Source organism: Sinohyriopsis cumingii, chromosome 5 (assembly GCF_028554795.1).
Source record: "Sinohyriopsis cumingii isolate HCF-2022 chromosome 5, ASM2855479v2, whole genome shotgun sequence".
Lineage (NCBI taxonomy): Eukaryota > Metazoa > Mollusca > Bivalvia > Unionida > Unionidae > Sinohyriopsis > Sinohyriopsis cumingii.
Genome location: NC_142965.1, coordinates 153,487,255 through 153,493,381, shown reverse-complemented (window position 1 = coordinate 153,493,381; position 6,127 = coordinate 153,487,255). Strand labels below are relative to the sequence as shown.

The following is a 6,127-nucleotide window of genomic DNA, read 5'->3' as shown; positions in this document are numbered from 1 at the left end:
TCATATTCTATATGATATCCCAGCAATACATATTAAGCAGATAAGTGCAAATAAAAATGTTCAGAATGTAAAATTTACTCCAAGCTCACAGAAGATCAGCAAAAGATAATATCCAACAAATTACCAAACAAAAAGCGAAGTTAACGCAGTTACCTTTATTATGACGTCTCCAACACCAACGGTACTGTACAGCTACGTCTTCTGAGTTTTACCGTCATCTTGTCTTTCAAACCAGAATTAATTTCTTGAGCTCTTACAAAATGAAGAAACTTTTAAATACTATAATTTAAGCAGCTTCTTTACATGCCATCAGATAAATTATGGCACAGTGTTATGTCTGTCAGCAAAACGCAACTTCACATTTGGACGGCGCGCTGTGTGGGCATCGCCGACACAGCAACTGACATGAATTCTCTATTAGCAGACAATGATTCGGAATAAATCCTTCGCAAATCTAACATTCTCGATTTTTCATAGTTCCACTTTTCATTGTTGCATCTGTTTGATTGTACAATTGCTAATGATGTTCAATGAATCAACTTCAATTCATCTGCTGTCTGAAATCCCGGTTCAGTTGGTATTTTCTTCCGCGCATGATGCCGTGTAAATAAAAGATACGGTCGACATTCAAAGTGGTTTAGGTTAATTTATTATTTTTCTTTATTAAGGTCATTTGCAGAAAGCGTTTCGCTAGGGTGAGAAAAAAAAAATATAACAAAAAGAAAACTTTCTTTTCCAACGCTAATACTGTATATATTTCAATTTGTGATTGATGCTATAAATAAAAAAAAAATGATAATAAAGCATTTTAGCCCGTGGCTTCGGCACGGCACTCGTTTTTGTGGGTTTTTTAAAATGTTGTTAGTGTTGTTTTGGGGTTGTTTTTTGTGTGTGTACCACACTAAAAAACATACCAGGTATTAGGCCTAACGTAGGAAAAGAAATTATCCTCTATTTATTACTATTCTTACTGTCAAATGACGCAAAAGTGATCAAATTGCTATTAAGATTTTGTTTTGTATAACACTTACCGCTCGTTTTCCTCGAGATAAAGCAGCCACTTCAAAATGATTATAAAATCTGTGACAGATGAAAAACGTGGTTTAAATAATTCGTAATCGCCTGCCTTAAAATACTGTAGGAATTTGCTAATGTATTTCATGGCCCTTGTTTGAATAGATACCAACGATCATGTATATCGACCAAATTTTGTATATTCCTGCCCACAATCATGTATTTTGTATTAAACCGTATATTACACGAGCGCTCTGTGGCAAACTCGGGGGGGGTGGGGGTGGGTCTCTATTATACCCAGAGGCGTAGCTATGATATTTTGCGCCCGGGGACGAACTATAAAATTGGCGCCCCAGCCCCCTCCCCGTTTAATCACATTTTTGAATATTACCCTTGTTTACTTATTATAATGTAACGTTGTAAGCCTCATTTTGGCGCCCCTGTACCTTGGCGCCCGGGGACATATGTACTCCCCTTTCCCCCCCCCCCCCGCTACGCCTCTGATTATACCTGCTGTATCAGTTGAGAAATATATTGAACAGATCAGGCCCCAATACTCTCGCTCTGAAAAACATTAAAATAATTATATGCAGAATATCGGTAGGTCTCCCTCTTGCCGAAAATGTCAGCACCATATATATTTTGCAAGTAATGTAATGGGTATAATAACACACACACACACACACACACACACACACACTTTTTTGGGAGGGGGGGGGGCAACGGACAGATGCCCCCATTTCCCAAAAAAAATAAAAAGTATTTTATATTTGTGTATTTCCCCCTCAGATGTGTTCTACGTTTTATTAAAACAAAATTTTATATAAAAAATTTAGTTTTTAGAATTTTTGATGGGGTATTTATGTTTCCATAGTGTTATCTAAAGGGTTGTTCGTCCGAGTCTGGTTTCCCTCACCTTGCTCGAAGTTCATTCCCTTGAAATGTTTTGTAACCTTTGCTATATGTCGCCTAGGTCTCAGTGTTTGCTATATGTAATGGTGTTATATTGTGTGTATGCTATATTTTCTTTATGTTTGAGACAGCAAGTATAGATCAAATATCTTTCCCAGTTGTATTTCTTCCTTTATGATGTTATATTGTATCTTTTAATTTGTTTTATGGTTTTCTAATTTTGACGATGGAATGGTGTACTATTTAGACTTTGTTTAAAAAAAATAATTTCCTATTTTATTATTCGAGTGATAATATGTGTCGTTCCTCATAATAGTCTTTAAAGATGTTGATAGGTAGGTTACGCTCGATCCAACGTTCACGCTTCTTTATTCTCTATGTGTTTTTCCTGGGTCGCGTTAGGCCTCCTTTATTTAGTTTATCTGATTATGCTTTATTGAAAGATCCAAACGTATTTATGAGACCACATTATTCTATAGTGGTCAACCATGCAGTGCGGGAGAAGTTAGTAGGGTTTTAAACTAAGTGTTATACAGTATGTATTTGTGTCTTTATTTTGTCTGTTTATGTTCTACATTGGGTGTTTTCAAAGACTCATGATGGGCCTATGCACTTCACTGAGCCCTGTGACTTAGCCCCATGATGTCATCGCCATTTACTTCCCCCTTATATTTTCCCTGTATCCCTTCCTATATATGTCTTTAGAATTTTCTTTCAGAGAAAGAAGAAAAAAAATTAAATTACAAAATTCTTTTATTTTTTTCTTTCTTCCTTTCTTCCCTTTTCTCTTTTAAAAAAAAAAGTTATATGGGTTTCTTTGAAATATTTGAAATAGAATTTGAAATTTTCTTTGAAATATGGCTGTTGTGGGGTGCGAGGAGGGGGTATGGGTATGGCATCAGCTCGCAATTGCGCTACGCGACCCTTCGGTCTGTAATACCTATTCCTCCCTCCCCCTCTCTCCCCCAATTCCAACATCAATTGCGTTATATCAACCTGACGGTAAGTATCTATTCGTCGTAAGACGTACTGAGTTCTTGTTGTGGTTAATATTCTTATTTTTACCACGTATCTTATTTAAAAATCTTTATCACCTGTCCACAGGATATCATCGTAGTTACTATATAGTCTATACATTTTAGAACGATTTTGTTTTCGTAGTCTAAATCTATGAATAAAATGTTATTTTTGTTATACTTATATTTTTTGCAAATCTTCATTATTAACTTTATCCTATTATGTTTAGATTTATCACATTGGACAATCGTATGTAGTTTGGTGAAGTTCGCTGTTTTACATAAAGGGCATTTCGGCATTATCCTCAGCATACAATGTTTGATTGTTTCTTCGCCTGTTAGCCAGGTGTTGTGCAGGTATTTAAAAATTATACTTTGTGTTTTGACAGATCTTATTTTCCCCAATTTTTCCAATTTTTTGTCCAATTTACCCCCTCAGTTGTCCTGCTCTACTCTACATTTTATATTTTTGGTTACCTCCTCCCTAATCCAAGCGTGACTTTTACTTATTAAATTTTGCATAAATCTGTTTTGTCTCTATATTTTAAAATTAGTTCTCATATGTTTGCGTGGCACTTCGATTTTTTTATATTAATTTGTTATTTTTGTATATCTCTGGTCGGTTTCTCAAGGTGAAGCCGAACCAGTAGATGTACGGTGCTTCTCACGCTGTAGCCGGGTCTGAGTGCATTTTTTTTTTAATCTATTGATTATGTTAGTTAATTATAGTAGTAGAGGGCTCGGCAACCCCAAGCCCCCTCTACTTTTGGCCCTATATAATGTCTCTTTTTTTACATGATGCATTTTATGATTCCATATAAAATCTATTATTTCGTTGTCTGTTTTGTTTAAAATTGTATTATCCATATCTATGGATTTAATTATGTAGTTAATATTTGAGTATAAATAAGTCTTGGCCACTTGGGCCCGCTCCATGATAGGTAATGGCGCCATGGCCAGATTTTCACATTTTCTCTTATTTTATTGATAATATGTTCATAATTTTCTACAGCTTCTTTTTTTTATTACCAAAGTAAACCCCTAGAGCCTTTACAGTGTCTCTCAGTAAGTGTGTGTGTGTGTGGGGGGGGGGCGATAATCCAGGGTGGTTGCCCCTCCAGTTAACTATTTTTAAGATTTCGTGCTTGTTGTGGTTTATTTTGGAACCCGACGCTTATAGCATTTCCCCTCTCTTATAAAGATGTTGCAATCATATGCATGTTAGAGCATTTTTTAATTCTTTTTTAGGTTTGGTATTTGTATGCCTTGTATAATCAGGGGCGGATTAAGGCTCACTGGTGCCCTAAGCACTGACAAATCTTGGCGCGCCCCTCTTTTCCACGTACACCTGAGAAGATAACCCTAGGGTGTACCATGATCAAGAAACAGAACATCATGATCAATTTGCACTAGTTGTATCAGTTTTTTTTACAAATCTTCATTCTTTTTTCTTTCTTTCTTTTCACCCTTTTCTCAACTTTGTGGTGCCCCCTTTGGCCCTGGTGTCCTATGCACGTGCTTAGTCTGCTTAATGGTTAATACGCCCCTGCTTGCACATCTGGGTTGTTTCTTATCGTGTGACGTAGGATTTATATTGCCATTACGTATTCTAGCATTGATAGTGGACATCCTTGTATCACTGATCGTTGTATTTCAAATTCTTTCGTGCATTTCCCGTTTAATTATCCCAGTGTGTAGGATTTTGGTCCATTTTGGAAATTGGGTCCGAAACCAAATTTTTTAAAAACATTCTTTATACAGTTTTGTTCAAATCAGTCGAAAGCTTTCTCCTGGTCGAAGAGTACCATAGCACTCATCATACCAGTTTCATTTATGTAGTTAATTATAGTTTTAATGTTTAAAATATTGTTTTGTATATCCCTCCCCCACAAGTTTGATTTACATTAATTATCTTGTTTATCCTACCCTTTACTGTATTTGTTAAAATCCTACTTAAAATCTTATAGTCCGTGTTTAAAAGTGATATAGGCCTCCAGTTTTTAATCTCGTCTCTATTCCCTTTCCCTTTGTATATAATTGTGATAACTCCCTCCCTCATAGATTTAGTCATTTTATTTTTACTTAAAACTATATTATTATACAAAGCGTTTAAGATCGGCGTCAGTTCACCGTGGAACTTTTGGTAGAATTCCACGATGAGTCCATCTTTCCCTGGTGACTTTTGTGAGTGTTGATATAATTTTTGTGATTTCTTCATCTGAGATGACATCATCACATTGGTCTCTATGTACTGCTGATGTCATCTCACAGTCGACATTTTTTAAGTAGCTGTCGATTGTGCTGAAGTATATGTTCTGTGTGGTGTGTGGTGTATAGTTCTTTATAATATTTGGAAATATTATTTAGGATGTCTTCTTTTACAGTATGGGTTACATTGTTTATTTTGATATTGTTTAAAATTGTATCACCCCCTTTTCTAAATTCTTCTCGCTTATATACGTTTTTTGCCTCGTTGTAGATCTCTGTAAATTTTCCCGCCCTTATTATTCTCCCCTGATTTTCGTCTTCTTCAACGATTTTAATTTTGTCTGTCAATCGTTTTTTTTTTTCTTTCTCCATCGTCGTTTGTTGTTTTGCTTAGTTCTAATTTGAGTTCGTGTTTGTCTTTTTTTTCTGGGGTTTTTCCGCCCTCTATTTGAGTACTGAATATTTATTCCTTTTATTTTGTTTTTTAAAACATCCCAATCAATTATTATATTAATATTTTCTTCATTTTTGACGGTTTCAATTTCTTTTTTTAATTATTATTTCGACATATTCTTTGTCATTTAAAATCTTATTATTTAGTTTCCATAGTCCTGACCCACATTTTTCTATTTTTTTCATTTTTAGGTCAATAGTGAGCATGAAATGGTCTGATAGCTTTTGGTTGGTTATTGCAGTATTAATATATATTAATGGATCATAAAAATTTCCGTAAAATTTATCAATCCTGCTAGACTGATTTAATTTATAGTTACCCAGTTGAAATCTCCCCCTATGATTAGATTTTCCATCGAATATTGTTGTAGGTAGGTGTATAAGTTTTCTTTAAAATTAGTTTCTTATTTCTATTAGCTGGCATGTACACATTTATAATATGCCAATTAAACATTTTAACACGTAGCAACCGTCCCTTAAAAAATTCCCCCCTCCTCAAACCTTTCCCAGCTTTTTGAAAATAT

The 6,127-nt window shown here is 34.9% G+C and overlaps 1 protein-coding gene across 1 annotated transcript in view; it reads right to left on the bottom strand.

Moving 5' to 3' along the window:
• LOC149800491 (zinc metalloproteinase nas-4-like) overlaps window positions 1–6,127 on the bottom strand; it is an 83,689-nt gene that overhangs the window by 40,071 nt on the left and 37,491 nt on the right. The gene's annotated exons all lie outside the window — the stretch shown is intronic.